Genomic DNA, 16,885 nt, shown 5'->3' with positions numbered 1-16,885 from the left:
AACGGCAGAGGGTCTAATTGAGCTGCTTAACACAAGCCAGCTGTGGACAACTAAGCTAAAAGAGCACACTGAAACACAAACCCACTGGTGCTTTTCTTTTATAATAGTATAAAATCTAAAACTTAAAGAAATGTCACTTTTATTTACTACTGTACTCCAGGAAATAATAACACTTAATCAGTTAATATAATGTCTAGGACATAATAGAAATGTAACAAATATTTCAATAATTAAATTTAAAAATGCATTAGAGAGATTTGAAAGCTTTGATGTTAAAGATAGGAGCATTAATTTAATGGTTTGCATTTTTTAGGATTTTAGGTTGATGTGAAAACCAATTAAATTCTAGAAGCTTATTTTAAACCTCATCCATTTTTCATTTTTTTAGAAAGATTCCTATGTTTGTTGTGATGCAGGGAGTATAGAGAGTGTATTAGCACAGAAGCCTAATGTGTGGGTGTGAGATAAAGTCATGGCAGTTATTCATTATTCATTTTATTTATATATATTTGGATAGAGAGAGAGACTGAAGTTTTAAAATGGAGATGGGGTCTCACTATGTTCCCCAGGCTGAACTCATACTCCTGGGCTCAAGGGATGCTCCTCCCTCAGCCTATGGAGTAGTCAGGAATATAGGAGCTGGCCACCATGCCTGGCAGTTTGTTTCATTTTAATTTAATTTGAGGTCATCCCCCAGGCCATAAGAGATGGGAGAATAGAAGAACAAAATGTAGACATATACTCCCTTCTTTCCATTCTCATTTCACCATCATACAATATCCCCTTGGTTTTTGTTTTAATAATTGTTCTGCCACAGTTAATTACACATTCACTAGTGTGTTTCCACTATCAAACATACTTCTTCAGGATATTGTGGAAATTAACAAATGCTTGTTAACAGAAAAAAAACAAAACCTAAAGCTTGGTCAACATCACTGTCTTCCATACCTGGGAATGAGTGTTGCTGTGGGGTTTTGAACAAGTCTCCTCAAGGTAGGAGGCTAAACTTGACTTTCGAGGTAGGGCTCAGACACCAAACCAAATTGAGGATTAGCTAAAACAGGGACCAGGTAGAAGGAACTTTCCAAAAGACACGCCCACCAGTGCGCCATAGCAGGTTACCATTGCCATGGCAACACCCAGGTGTTATCACCCATTCCACGGCAATGACTTGACAACCCAAATTACCCTTTCTCTAGAAATTTCTGCATAAACCCCTTAGTCTACATGCTATTAAAAGTAGGTGTAACCATGACTGCAAAACTGCTGTGAGCTGCTAATCTCTGCCCACGGAGTAGCCCTGCTCTGTGGGAGCAGCCGCAAAGCTGTCACATCACCAGAGCTGAAACACTACTGCTTCAATAAAGCTGTTTACCTCTACCTTTGGTTTGCCCTTGAATCCTTTCCTGGGCAAAGTCAAGGACTCTCAAAGGTTAAGCCCTATTTTGAGGCTCACCTGCCCTGCATTGAGCTAGACTCACTTTGCCAAAGTGTTGTTAATTATCAAGCCTAGTGATGAGAGCTTACAAAGCTTACATTTATTGAGAACTTCTCATGTGGTACGCATGTGTTTTAAATGCTTCAAATATAAAAACCTCTATAATCCAATATTTACAATAAAAAACTGAACTGTGGGAAATTTAACAGATCTGAACTAAGGCAACTAGTCTCCCACATCTGTGCTCTTCATTTTGCAGTGTGTTGCCGTCTCCAATGAAATGTGGGTAATAGACCAACATTCCAACGACCACTGGTTGAGAGTCAGGTCACATCATGCTGTATCCAGAATTGGTGGGTTCTCGGTCTCACTGACTTCAGGAACAAAGCCACGGCCCCTGGCGGTGAGTGTTACAGTTCTTAAAGACAGTATGTCAAGAGTTTATTCCTTCAGATGTTCAAATGTGTACGGAGCTTCTTCCTTCTGGTGGGTTCGTGGTCTCACTGACTTCCGGAGTGAAGCTGCAGACCTTGAGGTGAGTGTTACAGCTCATAAACATGGCGTGGACCCAAACAGTGAACAACAGCAAGATTTATTTTAAATAACAAAAAGAACAAAGCTTCCACAGTGTGGTAAGGGACCCTACCAGGTTGCCCCTGCTGGCTAGGTGGCCTGCTTTTATTCCTTCTCTGGCCCCACCCACATCCTGCTGATTGGTCCATTTTACAGAGCGCTGATTGGTCCATTTTGACAGAGTGCTGATTGGTGCTTTCACAATCCTTTAGCTAGACAGAAAAGTTCTCCATGTCCCCATCTGATTAGCTAGACACAGAGCCCTGATTGGTGTGTTTACAAACCTTTAGCTAGACACAGAGTGCTGACTGGTGTGTTTACAATCCTTTAGACAGAAAAGTTCTCCAAGTCCCCACCCATCCCAGAAGCCCAGCTGGCTTCACCTCTCACTGGCACTTGCCGCTGGACTTTGTGGCACCTAGCCCGGGCACTCTGGCATCCCAGAGGGATCTCGTCCCAGACAATCTAGAGGAAAAGAGGGGGAGCGAGAAAGAGACACAGACCTACTAACGTGGCCAACGATCCCGCGAAGAGGGAACGGGGGTCTACTCACGGGATTCAGCCTCCTATCAAGCCCAGCAGGCTCCGACGGGCTGCGCTGAGTGCGGGGCTTGCCGAGCCCGCGCTCACCTGGAACCCTCGCTAGGCCGCGAGAGATGCGCGCAGTCCAGGCTCCTGCTGGCTCGTCTCTCTTCACACTTCCCCTTCAGCAGAGGTAGCCAGCTCTGGCCTAGGCCAGCCCCAGAGGGGGGCCCTCATAGCGCAGCGGCGGGCTGAAGGGCTCCTGGAGCCCGGCCAGAGCGGACACCAAGGCTGAGGAGGCACCGAGGGCGAGCGAGGGCTGCTAGCATGTTGTCATCTCTCAATGCCACTAAAGAGTTTATTATAATACCTAACAGAATAAAAAATAAATATCTGCTGTAATATTAAAATATTATTAATAAAAATAATATTTACCACATAATTTACCACTTTCACTCCATCTCATCACTGAATAATCTATAACTTTACTGCAACAACAAGCCCAATCCTCCTTCTCTTTCTTTCTCAGGAGATGACTTTGCATCTCATCTTGTCAATAAAATGGAGTTTATGTAATCTTTTACATTTAGGCTCAAAGCCATTTTTTTCATAACCTTAATAGCACCCTTCATCACCGCATTTCAACTGTTTACACGAAAACACAATTTAAAGTTTTTTATGGCTTGGCATGGCGGCTCATGCCTGTGATCCCAGCACTTTGGAAAGTCGTGGCAGGAAGATTGCTTGAGGTTTGAGACCAGCCTAGGCAATATAGTAACACCCCATCTCTACAAAATATATATGTATATATAAGCCATACGTGGTGGCTCACACCTGTAATCTTAGCTACTCACAAGGCTGAGGTGGGAGGACCACGTCGGTCCAGGAGTTTAAGGCTACAATAAGCTAAGATTGCACCACAGCACTCCAGCCTGGGTGACAGAATGAGACCTCGTCTCAAAAAAAAAAAAAAAATTATATGTGAATATATGTTTACAAAAATGCCTGCTTTGTTCTAGACCTGGATTGTTGTGCTCTGGATATATGAAGTTCTTAATATTCTCCTTACATAAGAATAAAAGAATTAATATAAACAAATATTTTTCTGTAATAGAATTAGGAAATTTTCCCAAAATATGGGTAGCATAATATGATAGAAAATATTAAAGGATAATGTCAAAAAACATAAGAAGATTAGTGTCAAGATTCACATGCTAATGAACTTTCATTATTTATATATTTGAAACAATTGTATCTTATTTTTATTCTATGAGGTTGATTTTGAAATTTTCTGAGGATGGCCAACATGTACCAGGAAAATACGAAGATTCTTAGTGATAAGAAAATATAAAAAAGGACTTACAATGATGGAGACTGTCAGGAATTAAATTGACATACATATTAAGCTACTCACTAAGAATAAAATGATTTCCATCTCATTTACTGTAGAAATATACAAAACACACTTACATTATAAAGAGGAATACAGATGATAGAGAATGCATATTTTTATAATAAATTGAGAAACCTATGTTAAAACAAAAAAAGGAAAGAAAATATCTTGGATTATAAACAAGAGATCAATTATGACTAATATGTAAAGAATTTGTATCATCTGTAATTTATTCAGTCTCATAAACCTGAGGGTACATTTCTCACAGATACCCAGTATCAGCGAAAACCTCTCATGGGATCAGTTAGGGCACAGGCTAATTTACTCTAATAAAGATCCCAATTTTAAGTAAATGGGGCTATATTTTTTCATCTACTTATCTAAATAGAGGAGGTAATCAAAAAAACGACTGTTACTTTCAACAACTGGATTTCATCTCTATTTGCAAGAAAGTGAAATTTGTTGCCATCTGCTGTTCAGCGAGAAAACTGAAAAAACATCCTGAGCAAGAGGACCTGAATGTAAGGAAATGACGTGGTGCTTTCTACAATACTTCTGTTCCCATCCTCTTCCTTCAAGCTTAGGCATGCAGCACACTGAGCTGCCAGATGTATCTGGAAATGCCGAATACACATTAAATGTTTATTTTTATTTCCTTTATTTTATTTTATTTATTTATTTATTTATTTATTTTTGCCAGAGACAAGGTCTTGCTATGTTGCCCATGGTGGTCTCGAAGTCGTGAACTCTAATAACCCTCCTACCTCAATCGCCCAAAGCATTGGGATTAGAGGCATGTGCCACTGTGTCTGGCCTTTTCTTTTTCTTTTTTTTTTCTTTGATTTAGAAGAAAAAAAAAATTCAATGACAGACAGAGCAGAAGAAATACCCAGAGCTTGTGTTCAATGAAAATCAGGTGATCCTTTACTAAAGCGTTGCTTTTAGTTCGAACCGGGAATGAGTATTCAGGAATACGTAAACTCTGCTTTTCACCACTGTCGAGGTGCCCAGTGTTTCCCCATTCAGCAACTGGCTAACTAAGGATCATATGGCAAGAAGGATCTTATGTGTCTTTTAATCTCTTAAATTGATGGCTAAATCAATGTGATTATCCAAATTATGAAAAAACTTATCAGCAATGCTTCCTTATTCTTTCTGTCTGTACTACCTAGATTGCTTAGTTAACTTTCTCTCTTCTCCTCCCACACATTTTTTGTAGCACTTTACTAGGTAACAGGAAAAGTCTATCACCTTCTGAAATTTGTGTCTCTCCAAGTGATCTCACATTGTGGAATTTTACTTTCTGGGCTTTCAACCCAATTTTCCTTTCTGTTTCCATGTAAAGTTCCTGAGCGTTCTCTATTGACACTAAAATTTCCATAAGCAGCAGCCATTACACTCTCAATATTACCTTGTTACCAATTTTGTTTGTCATTTATTCAAATAAAATTTTGTAGCTAATCTTATTTAGCTTAGATTTACTTGTACATACAGGTGGTATTAGCCACTAAGGACATTTAAGATATAGGTTGGTAAATTTTCTCAGCCATTAAACCAAACATTTATTACATTCTTCTGTTTTGATAATTTCTATTATAATTATTCTCACCTGGGACATTCCTAAAATTCAGAAATAAAATTAAGGTAAGACACTGGGAACCTTGCCAGTTATATCAGAAACCTAAGATTCCTTCTCACCTCCTGAAGAGGTTATTGATCCTTCCTTCTCACCTCCTGAAGAGGTTATTGATCCATTTGCCTTGTCACATTTTGGGGGGCAGAAGTAAAATTCTTCATAGAAATAAAATTAAAAACTGATGTGGAAACATAGTATGTGTGTAGTTCAAACCAGAGAAGTGATATGAAATTTAAGGAAGACTATACAAAATGAGAAGAGATCACAGTCTATGATGAAATTCTGGGAAAGCCGTAGCATAAAGATCACATCAAGGAATATGAGCCCAGGAAGGAACTAAGATGTGTTAACCATATACTTAAAAAAAGAAAATTACATGTTGGGAGGCTGAGGCGGGCAGATAACTTGAGGTCAGGAGTTCGAGACAAGCCTGGCCAACATAGTGAAACCCTGTCTCTACCAAAATTACGAAAATTAGCCAGACGTGGTGGGCATCTGTAATCCCAGCTACTTCAGACACGGGACTGGAGACTTGCTTGAACCCCGAAGGTGCAGGCTGCAGTGAGCTGAGATTATGCCACTGCACTTCACCCTGGGTGCCAGAGTAAGACTCTGTCTCAAAAGAAAAGAAAAGAAAGGAAAATTATTTGTGGCAAAATAAAGCAAATGCATAATAGTAGCATACATAGAGTTCTTGTCTTGTGTTCTCAATTTAGCCAGCGTAATTTAATTTATCATTTCAACTAACTATAGCTGATGATGCTGCAGACTCAGAGAGGAAAGTCTACCCGGGTGTCCTCCTGTGAGCTTTTCTTTGACTCATTGCTAGTAACAAAAAATTCAAGATTATGTAAAATAAAGTTACTGTTATTAGACAATAAAAATTCTACTGCCTTCAAATCAGAAAATGTTATTTCTGTTCTCAGTTTAACTCCTGATGTGTGTGTGTGTGTGTGCGTGTGTGTGTGTGTGTGTGTGTGTGTGTGTGTGTGTGTGTGTGATTTTGGCCAGATTTTCTCATATCTCTTTGGGTTTTCTCATTGTATATTTGAAGATATGAAAAGACAAAATTTTTGCAAATTTAGCTAAATGATCAAATTGGCTTCTAACTGTGATTCAAAAATCAGAAATATCTCATCCAAAAATAGAGAGTTTCTGTGCTGGATATGGGACAAGAGCCAGTTTTTGTAAGGTTTCTTGAACAGGAACAAAGAAACAAAATAACACAACAAACGAAATGGTTAACATCAGGTTACTCTTCTTGCATAGATGAAAGAATAGAGGACTTCCTTATCATGCTGGCTAAAGCTGGCCTGTTTTGGCATTTGGCTATTATGCATCCATCCTGATTTTTTACTAAGTCAGGTAAACAATGTAATTAAAAACTCAGGGATGCAGAACTTTAGCATGAATAGCTGCATTTCGATTTGGTCTGTTGGGGCATAGTCCAAATAAATGGCATTTTAAAAAATTTGAATTAACAGAATGTTTTTACATTTATCTCACATTTCTATAGTATTTTAGGATTTAATTTTCTATCCTTGATATTCATCTGAGGTTTCCTTAAAATGTCTGAGGACAGTCATCTAATACATACTGGAATTTTATACTTCTAACCTTTCTAACTTTTAGGAACACACATGACCTTATTTTATAGGGGGAGCTTAAATTCATTATTTTATTACTTGAAAATTTCAGAAAGAAAATATCTTTCTTTCTGAATTTTCTGGGAGATAGGCAGAATAATCTGGGAGATAGGCAGAAAATCTAGAGACAACTGAGAGAAGAGGGCAATATAATCACAATGTGGAAAAGAGATCAGTGGCAATTTTTTCTTTTAATCCAATCTTGGAAACAGATCATTTATTCACTCACCCATTCTTTAATCCCAGCCACTTGGAATTCCCTTGTGAGTCTCTTCCCTCACCTGTAGTTTATTTCCAAACATATTTGGGAAACATTCAGAGAGAACACTACATTACCCTAATCCTATTAATAAAACAATCACTTTAATAGGAAGGAAGAAGCCTGTAAGAATAAAAAAGGATGATAAAGACAAATTTCTGTGATTTTTTTTGTAGCATCGTGCATGGAGGATCGACATGGTTTCCACAGAGCTGGAGTCATTCAGGAAAGCTTCTTATATCGAGAGTGGTCCAGAAGAATTCTACCAAAGATTTAGGAAGTGTTTTTCTGCAACTCACATCTTCATAAGTATAAAGGGTAAAGATTCTCAGAATACAGTTCATGGATATCTGATTCTTAACAGGTAAGACAGATACTGTCCAAGAGCATTTCCAACAGGATAATATTGAGTAGTGTATCCTTCCATGCACCTGGAAAGCCAGGAATTAGAGAAAAGTATGAAGATGAGAAAGCAGTGCCATCTGCTATTGTTGCAGTGATGGTACAAGCTCCAGCTTACCAAACTATCAGTGGGCAGCACACTGCCATTACTCAGTGAGGAGCTTTAGAACTAACTAGTAATGATACTCTTGGTGCACAGGGACTGCAGAAAAGATAATGGACTAGAGGAGCCACTCTATTGCTGGTGACGTACACAGTGCACTATCTAGAGACCACTGATGGGCAGAGAATGCTAGCAGCCAGTAACCAGGTTGTCGTACTAGCTGTCACAGAAAATGTGCCATCATCCCAGATTGGCATCCTCTATCAGCATTGTGCCTGGAGCTGGTAGGGCATCTTTCCGAGGTCCAACTGCTCAGCTTTTCAAAAGGCAGTGGAGAAGAGAGAGAGGCTGGCCCGAAAAGAAACAATGAAGCATCATGAGAATATTGTAGAAAGTATAAGGAAAATGGGAACAATTTAGAAAAGAAAATGCAGAACTTGGAAAAGCAAACAACTCTTTCATTAAGGACATAAATGCACTTAAGAGGTTTGTTATTGTAAAAAATAAAATAGATTATGTTTCAATTTGTATGTTGTGTTTATTTGCATAGCAAGTTTCCTGACATTAGCTTTATTGAAAGAGCTATTTGTTCTGAAGAAAAGCAGCAGGAGTATCTCAGATTAGTACTGAAAAGCAAGGATACCATAAGGAAGAGTTTGGACTATGATAGGAGCTTCACTTGAATGCTGAGTTATAAAATCTGGTCAGGTAGTGGTGTGGAAGATATTCTATAGGCAGAAAGAGGCAACAGCTAAGACAGTAGAATAATTTCCATCGAAAGGAGCCTTGGTTGTTAGTCTAGGATACAAGTAACAGGCAGAGAGATGGAAGGAAAAACAATATAAAGAACATCTCTAGCCAAATATTTCAGGTTTTTCCATCTTATCCCTCAAAAGTACTTATCTAGGCCAGGTGCGGTGGCTCACGCCTGTAATCCCAGCACATTGAAAGGCTGAGAGCGGTGGATCACCTGAGGTCATCAGTTCAAGACCAGCCTGGCCAACTGGTGAAACCCTGTCTCTACTAGAAATAAAAATAAAAAATTAGCCGGGCGTGTTGGTGGATGCCTGTAATCTCAGCCAAGTGGGAGGCTAAGGCAGGAGAATTGCTTGAACCCAGGTGGCGGAGGTTGCCGTGAGCCGAGATCGTGCCAGGGCACTCCAGCCTGGGGAACAGGGCAAGAGTTCCATCTCACAAGCAAACAAACAAACAAACGAAAAACCAACTTGTCTAATGCAGTCCCATCTTCTCCAACCCAGAGTGTGTGAGGCGTGGATTCCTTATTTGGTCCTAAGCATTTGGCTGCATGGCTGAGACAGCTCTTCCTCTCAGTTGTGCTCTATGTTCTTGTTTCTCTGCTGTGATATCAACTGTGGGTGTCAGTTTGAGTGCGGACTTTCATGATTGACACGGGTGGCAGTTTGTGGTATGTGTGACGGCAGATCCTTATCAGGACACAGATTCAGAGTTAGTTTCTCAGAAAATGAAGATCTCAGAGGGAAGAGCTGTGCCTAAACTAGCCCCGTAAAATTTGAGAATCAGTCAATTACTCTGCAGAAAAAGAAACATGCCTAAAATTTCACATGGAATTGTCTTCATTGACAAGTTTCTTGCCATATTTTAGTTTAGAAACTGTACATATGAGTAGGTGACTATGAAGTAATGGCAACAGTAACAACAAGTTGATAGTATTCCTAAATACAGAAAACAGCATTTTGCCTTTGTGGAAATAGAAGAGAGGACATTTGCACAGAGGAGTGCCAAGCACCATCTGATGAGGGATGGGTACCAAGATTGGAAATGGTTACAAGGAAATATATAAATAGCAATAGATAATAACCACTTTTAATTTAATTTATTTACCAATCCCCCAATTTAGTGAGGTGTACTTTGTGTGTAAGATCTAGTTTTGTGATTCTTATTGTTGAAATCAAAGAAAGTAAATGGTTTTGTATCTGAATTGATGAAAACTCGAGCAGTTGCAGCTAACTTGAGTTTGGTAAAAATATCCAGAACCTGAACTGATTCTGTTAAAGCAGGAGGTCATATTGGAGAGGTCACTATAGACTCTGTATACAATCTGGATGGATGTTTTGGGGCCAAATTTTGTATTTCTCAAAAAGCAAAGTGGCCTCAATTAACGTCAGAGGATCTGAACATATCTGCTCTGTTTTTGTCCTGTGTGAGATGTTGTGAAGTGGAACAAGGAAGAAAGAAAGAGCACAGCCATGAGCTACCATGGTAAGTAGCAGCCCTGAAACCAGAGTTCTACAGCACAGGGCTGGTCCTCAACAATGAAATACTAGCTAATACTGGGTGTCTAATTTGCAAGAAGAAGACCAACATACAAAGAAAGAGCCTTTTTACTAAGCATTAGGGGTTATGACAGAAATAAAATTTTTTCTAGAAATGATGAGACAGAAGCTAACCACCAAAATTACTCATGCAGGGAATATTGCCATAATAACCAACGAATGCATGTTTTACATGTTGGGAAGAGTTTTCTTAGGACTTCTTAATTTTCTTAGGACTAGCACCAGAAAAAAGAAAAAACATCTGGAAAAGACTGAATAAAAATTCCTTTCAAGGCCAGACATAGTGCCTTATGCCTTTAATCCCAGCACTTTGGGAGGCTGAGGTAGGAGGAAGGCTTGAATCCAGGAGTTCAAGATGAGCCTGGACAACACTGAGACACTCCATTTCTATAAAAATATTGTTTTAAAAAATTAGCCAGGCATGGTGGCACACATCTTTGGTTCCAGCTACTTAGGAGGCTGAGGCAGGAGGATCACTTGAGCCCAGGAGTTTGATGCTGCAGTGAACCATGATTGTTCCACTGCATTCCATTCTGGGCAACAGAGCTAGAGCTTTTCTCAAACCCAACTAACAAACAAAAAAAGGTATTTTATTTCACTACAATATTTTATTTGTATATATTTACACGTGCACATATATGTGTGTGTGTTGATATATTTTAGAATAGAAGACAAACTTTAAGTCACTAGATGGATGACAGTTTGAGCTTACATCCCCAAACTGTAGCATGTGTTAGAATTATCCCCAGGGCTTGCTTTATAGATATTTCTAAACCCCATCATATAAAGCTTATTGTAACTACAGACATCTAAATAATTATTTATGTTAGCTCTATAAGAGCTAACATATAACTTTATATTCCAGAGATTTTTTTTCTGAGGTGTAGGGTCAAGGGTGTATGTGCTAAACATTTTAATAATACATTCTGCCAGATTGCTTTCCCAAAGTTTGGAGCAATTCATGCACCCACCAGTAGGGCATGTGAGTACCAGTCCCCACCTCCAAACCTTTGCAAATTTAGCCCCACTGGATGAAAGAAAAATAAGTGCTGTTAGTGCTGTTGGTGTTTACATTTCAGCTCCTTCACCTCTAAGGCAGTTGAACACCTTTTCAGATGTTTACTGATCATTTGTACTTCCTCAGGGATGTGAATTGGGCTTAACCACTCAGGCACACTATTTAACCTCTTTCTGCCTTAGTTTCATTGTCTTTTTTTTTTTTTTTTTTTTTTTTTTTTAGTTATTACTATTTTTGTTGTTGAGACTGAGTCTTGCTATGTTGCCCAGGCTGGTGTCAACTTCTGGCCTCAAGCAATCCTCCTGCCTCTGCCTCCCAAAGTGCTAGGATTACAAAGCATGAACCACCACACCGCAGGAGTTTGAGACCAGCCTAGACAACATAGGGAGACCCCCCATCTCTACAAAATTTTAAAAATTGGCCGGGCGCGGGTGGCTCACACCTGTAATCCTAGCCCTTTGGGAGGCCGAGGTGGGTGGATCACAAGGTCAGGAGTTCAAGACCATCCTGCCCAACATGGCGAAACCCTGTCTCTACTAAAAATACAAAAAATTAGCCAGGCGTGGTGGCAGGCACCTGTAATCCCAGCTACTCAGGAGGCTGAGGCAGGAGAATCACTTGAACCCAGGAGGCGGAGGTTGCAGTGAGCCGAGATTGGGCCACTACACTCCAGCCTGGGTGACAAGAGCAAAACTCCATCTCAAAAAAAAAGAAAAAAAAAAAGCCAGGCATGGTGCCACCTGGCTGTAGTCCTAGGTACTCAGGAGGCTGAGGCAAGAGGATCATTTGAGCCCAAGAATTTGAGGCTACAACGATCTATGATTGTACCATGGCTCTCCAGCCTGGGCAACAGAGCAAGATCCTGTCTCTTAAAAAATAAATAAATAAAAATAAAAATAAAAAAAAAAGGCCAGGCATGGTGGCTCACACCTGTAATCCCAGCACTTTGGGAGGCCAAGGCAGGCGGATCACAAGATCAGGAGATCAAGACAATCCTGGCCAACACAGTGAAGCCCCATCTCTACTAAAAATACAAAAAATTAGCCGGGCGTGGTGGTGGATGCCTGTAGTCCCAGCTACTCGGGAGGCTGAGGCAGGAGAATGGCGTGAACCTGGGAGGCAGATCTTGCAGTGAGCGGAGATCGCGCCACTGCACTCCAGCCTGGGCGACAGAGCAAGACTCCACCTCAAAAAAAAAAAAAAAAAAAAAAAAACGCTGGGCGCAGTGGCTCATGCCTGTAATCCCAGCACTTTGGGAGGCTGAGGCAGGCAGATCACCTGAGATTGGGAGTTCCAGACCAGCCTGACCAACATGGAGAAACCCCGTCTCTACTAAAAATACAAAATTAGTCGGAAGTGGTGGCGCATGCCTGTAATCCCAGCTACTCGGGAGGCTGAGGCAGGAGAATCGCTAGAACCCAGGAGGCGGAGGTTGTGGTAAGCTGAGATCGGGCCATTGCGCTCCAGCCTGGGCAACAAGAGTGAAACTCCATCTCAAAAAAAAAAAAAAAAAAAAAAAGCAGGTAAAGTATTTGAATAGGATTTTTCCAAAGAAGACATACAAATGGCCAATAGGGTTGGGCATGGTGGCTCACGCCTGTACTTTGGGAGGCCGAGGCAGGTGGATTGCTTGAGGTCAGGAGTTCGAGATCAGTTTGGACAACACAGCAAAACACCATCTCTATTAAAAATAATAATAATAATGTTTTTAAATGGCCAAACAAGCACATGGAAATATGGTCAACATCATTCATCATCAGAGAAATGCAAATCAAAATCTCAATGAGATACCACTTTATATCCACTAGGATGGCTAAAATAAAAAAGACAGATAAGGCTAGGTGCCATGGCTTGTGCCTATAATCCAAACACTTTGAGAGACCCAGGTGGGCAAATGGGTTGAGCCCAGGAGTTTGAGACCAGCCTGGGCAACACAGCAAACCCCATCTCTACAAAAAATACAAAAATTAGTTGGGTGCGGTGGCATGCACCTGTGGTCACAGCTACTTGGGAGGCTGAGGTGGGAGGATCACCTGAGCCCTGGAAGGTTGAGGCTATAGTGGACCATAGTCATGATCACGCCACTGCACTTCAGCCTGGGGGACAGAGTTGAGACCCTGTTTCAAAAAAAAAAAAAAAAAGATAATAAATGTTAACAAAGATATGGGGGTAATCAGATCCTCATATGCTGCTGATTGAAATATAAAATCGTGTCACTGTTTGGGAAAACAACTTTGCAGCTCTTAAAAAATTTCAACATTAAGCTACCATGTGACCCAGCAATTCCACTCCTAGGCGTATACAGGGACAGAACTGAAAATGTCTTCACACAGAAACCTGTACACAAATATTTATAGCTGCATTATTCACAATACCCAAAAGGTGGGAATGACCCAAAGATTTATCAATTGATGAATAGATAAACAAAACATGAAACAACCATACAATGGAATATTATTCACCCATAAAAAGGAATGAAGTACTGGTATGTGCTACAACATAGATAAGCCTTAAAAAATTACAGTAAATCAAAGAAGCCAGACACAAAAGACTACATATTGTAGAGTTCCTTTTATTTTTATTTTTAATTATTTTATTTTATTTGAGACAGGATCTTACTTTGTCACCCAGGCTGGAGTCCTGCAGCCTCAACTTCCTGGGCTCAAGTAATCCTCCTGCCTCAGCTCCCCAAGTAGTTGGGACTACAGGCACACACCACCACGCCCAGCTAAATTTTGTACTTGCTGTGCAGATGCAGTTTCAGCATGTTGCCCAAGCTGGTCTTGAACTCCTGAGCTCAAACGATACACCGGCCTGGGCCTCCCAAAGAGTTGGGATTACAGGCGTGAGCCACTGCAGCCAGCCAAATGGTTCCTTTCATACAAAATGTCTAGAATAGGCAAATTCATAGAGCTAGAAAGTAGATTCGTGGTTGCCAGGGTGAGAGGGATGGAGAGTGGCTGCTGATGGGTACAGGCATTCGCATCTGAGAGTTGAATGCAAAACCTTGTGCATATACTAAAAACCACTGAATTGTACACTTCAAGCATCAAGCAAGCAAGCAAGGAAGGTTCACCTTGCAGGGTCTTAGTTGAGGCAACAGGTGAGACGTGGGAAGTGGCTCTGATGCCTCTGGTGCTCATAGGGGCTTGTAGGTCCACCTTTCCCTCCTCCTAAGTGTGAGTTCCTCAAGGGAAGGACCCCCAAGAACATACTCATCCCTTATCCAAGTGCCTGGCATGGGGCTTAGCACATAGTAAGTGTTCCATAAATCCCACTGACTGCATGGAGACAATGATGTTATTTTTTTTGTAAGCCAAGGGGAAGACATTATAGATCAGCACATACACATGGGGATACAGTCAAGAAATAAGTGAAAGAATCTGTAGAGCTATTGGAACACATCCTCTGAATGAACATTTGTCTCGATCAACAGTCCTGATCAGTGAGCAGAATATTCAGTGAAGGAAACTTTAAGAAGATTCCCCTCCAAAAAATGACATCAGAGAGCATGAGCTCAAATCATCTCCCTACATGGTTTAAAAGCAAAAAAAGGGGGCCGGGTGCGGTGGCTCACGCCTGTAATCCCAGCACTTTGGGAGGCCAAGGCGGGCGGATCACGAGGTCAGGAGATCGAGACAATCCTGACTAACACGGTGAAACCCCATCTCTACTAAAAATACTAAAAATGAGCTGGGCATGGTGGCGGCCACCTGTAGTCCCAGCTACTCGGGAGCCTGAAGCAGGAGAATGGCATGAACCCGGGAGGCAGAGCTTGCAGTGAGCCGAGACTGCACGACTGCACTCCAGCCTGGGCGTCAGAGCAAGACTCTGTCTCAAAAAAAAAAAAAAAAAGACTCCTCTCAAACTTGGCTTGTGGTCACTGGGGACCTACGAAGGTTCAACATGTGTATCAAAAGTGGTATTTCCGTTTGGGGTTCATCTACTCTGGCCACAGCATGATGTTTGTTCTCAACAACTACAATGTGTTCAGATTTTGAAAACCCAAATGTCATAAAAACTTTAAAAGAGATGCAATTCTTGCAAGGTCAAGTGGACTAAAACATTCCTGGTAAAGAGCTTACAATGGATCATTCATTTGAGTTTGAAAAACTTAGAAATGAACCTATCAAACACCAGCAAACCCTGTGGAATAAAACTATTGATGCAATGAAGAGAGCTGAAGAGATTAAACAGAAATGCCAAGATGGCCAAACGTGGTGGCTCACGCCTGTAATCCCAACACTCTGGGAGGCCAAGGTGGGTGGATCACCTGAGGTCAGGAGCTCGACACTAGCCTGGCCAACATGGTGAAACCCTGTCTCTACTAAAAATACAAAAATTAGCTGGGTGTGGTGGCATACACCTGTAATCCTAGCTACTCAAGAGGCTGAGGCAGGAGAATCGCTTGAACCCAGGAGGCGGAGGTTGTGGGGAGCTGAGATCACACCACTGCACACCAGCCTGGGTGCCACAGAGCAAGACTCTGTCTCAAAAAAAAAAAAAAAAAAAAAGGCAGCCATAAAAAAGAATGAGTTCATGTCCTTTGCAGGGACATGGATGAAGCTTGAAGCTATCGTTCTCTGCAAACTAACACAGGAACAGAAAACTAAACACCACATGTTCTCACTCATAAGTGGGAGTTGAACAACGAGAACACATGGACACAGGGAGGGAACATCATTACACACTGGGGCCTGTCAGGGGGGTGGGGGGCAAGGGGAGGGAGAGCCTTATGACAAATACCTAATGCATGAGGGACTTAAAGCCTAGATGACGGGTTGATGGGTGCAGCAAACCTCCATGGCACATGCATACCTATGTAACAAACCTTCACGTTCTGCACATGTATCCCAGAACTTAAAATAATAAAAAAAGAAACGCCAAGCTAAATGTATAATGAACAGATTGAAGAAAAATAAAGAGCTACAGAAAATCCAGGACATCAAAGAAGTCAAGCAAAACATTTATCTTAATCAAGCTCCTCTTGCAGGCAAAGGAAAGCAGTTGGAACAGAAAGTGGTACAGCAATTACAACAGGCTGTGGACATGGAAAATATCTCTTAAAAGTCTGTAGGCTGGGCATGGTGGCTCATGCCTACAATCTCAGCATTTTGGGAAGCTGAGGTGGGAGGATTGCTTGAGGCTAGTAGTTTGAGACCCCCCTTCTCTACAAAACATTTTTTAATTAGCTAGATGTGGTGGTGTACCCCTATAGACCCAGCTACTTGGGGTGGGGGTGTGGGGATGTCAAGAGTGGGGAGGCTGAAGTGGGAGGGTTCCTTGAGCCCAGGAGGTCTAGGTTGCAGTGAACTGTGATTATGCCACTGCACTCCAGCCTGGGCAACAAAGTAAGACCCTGCCTCAAAAAAAAAAAAAAAAAAAGGCTCGTAATCATTTCTTTTTTTCTTTTTTTTTTTTTTTTTTTGAGACAGAGTCTTGCCCTGTTGCCCAGTCTGGAGGGCAGTGACACGATCTCAGCTTACTGCAACATCTGCCTCCCGGTTTCAAGTGATTCTCCTGCCTCAGCCTCCGGAGTAGCTGGGATTACAGGCACCTGCCACCATGCCCAGCTAATTT

At 41.2% G+C, this 16,885-nt stretch overlaps 1 pseudogene; it reads left to right on the top strand.

Moving 5' to 3' along the window:
• The first annotated feature begins 6,443 nt into the window (after window positions 1-6,443).
• LOC109025613 (probable ribosome biogenesis protein RLP24) lies at window positions 6,444-16,372 on the top strand (annotated as a pseudogene).
• Window positions 16,373-16,885: the final 513 nt, after the last annotated feature.

This window comes from Gorilla gorilla, chromosome 12 (genome assembly GCF_029281585.2).
Source record: "Gorilla gorilla gorilla isolate KB3781 chromosome 12, NHGRI_mGorGor1-v2.1_pri, whole genome shotgun sequence".
Classification (NCBI taxonomy): domain Eukaryota; kingdom Metazoa; phylum Chordata; class Mammalia; order Primates; family Hominidae; genus Gorilla; species Gorilla gorilla.
Note: the sequence above shows the minus strand (reverse complement) of the source record. Positions and strands in the feature narration are given on the sequence as shown.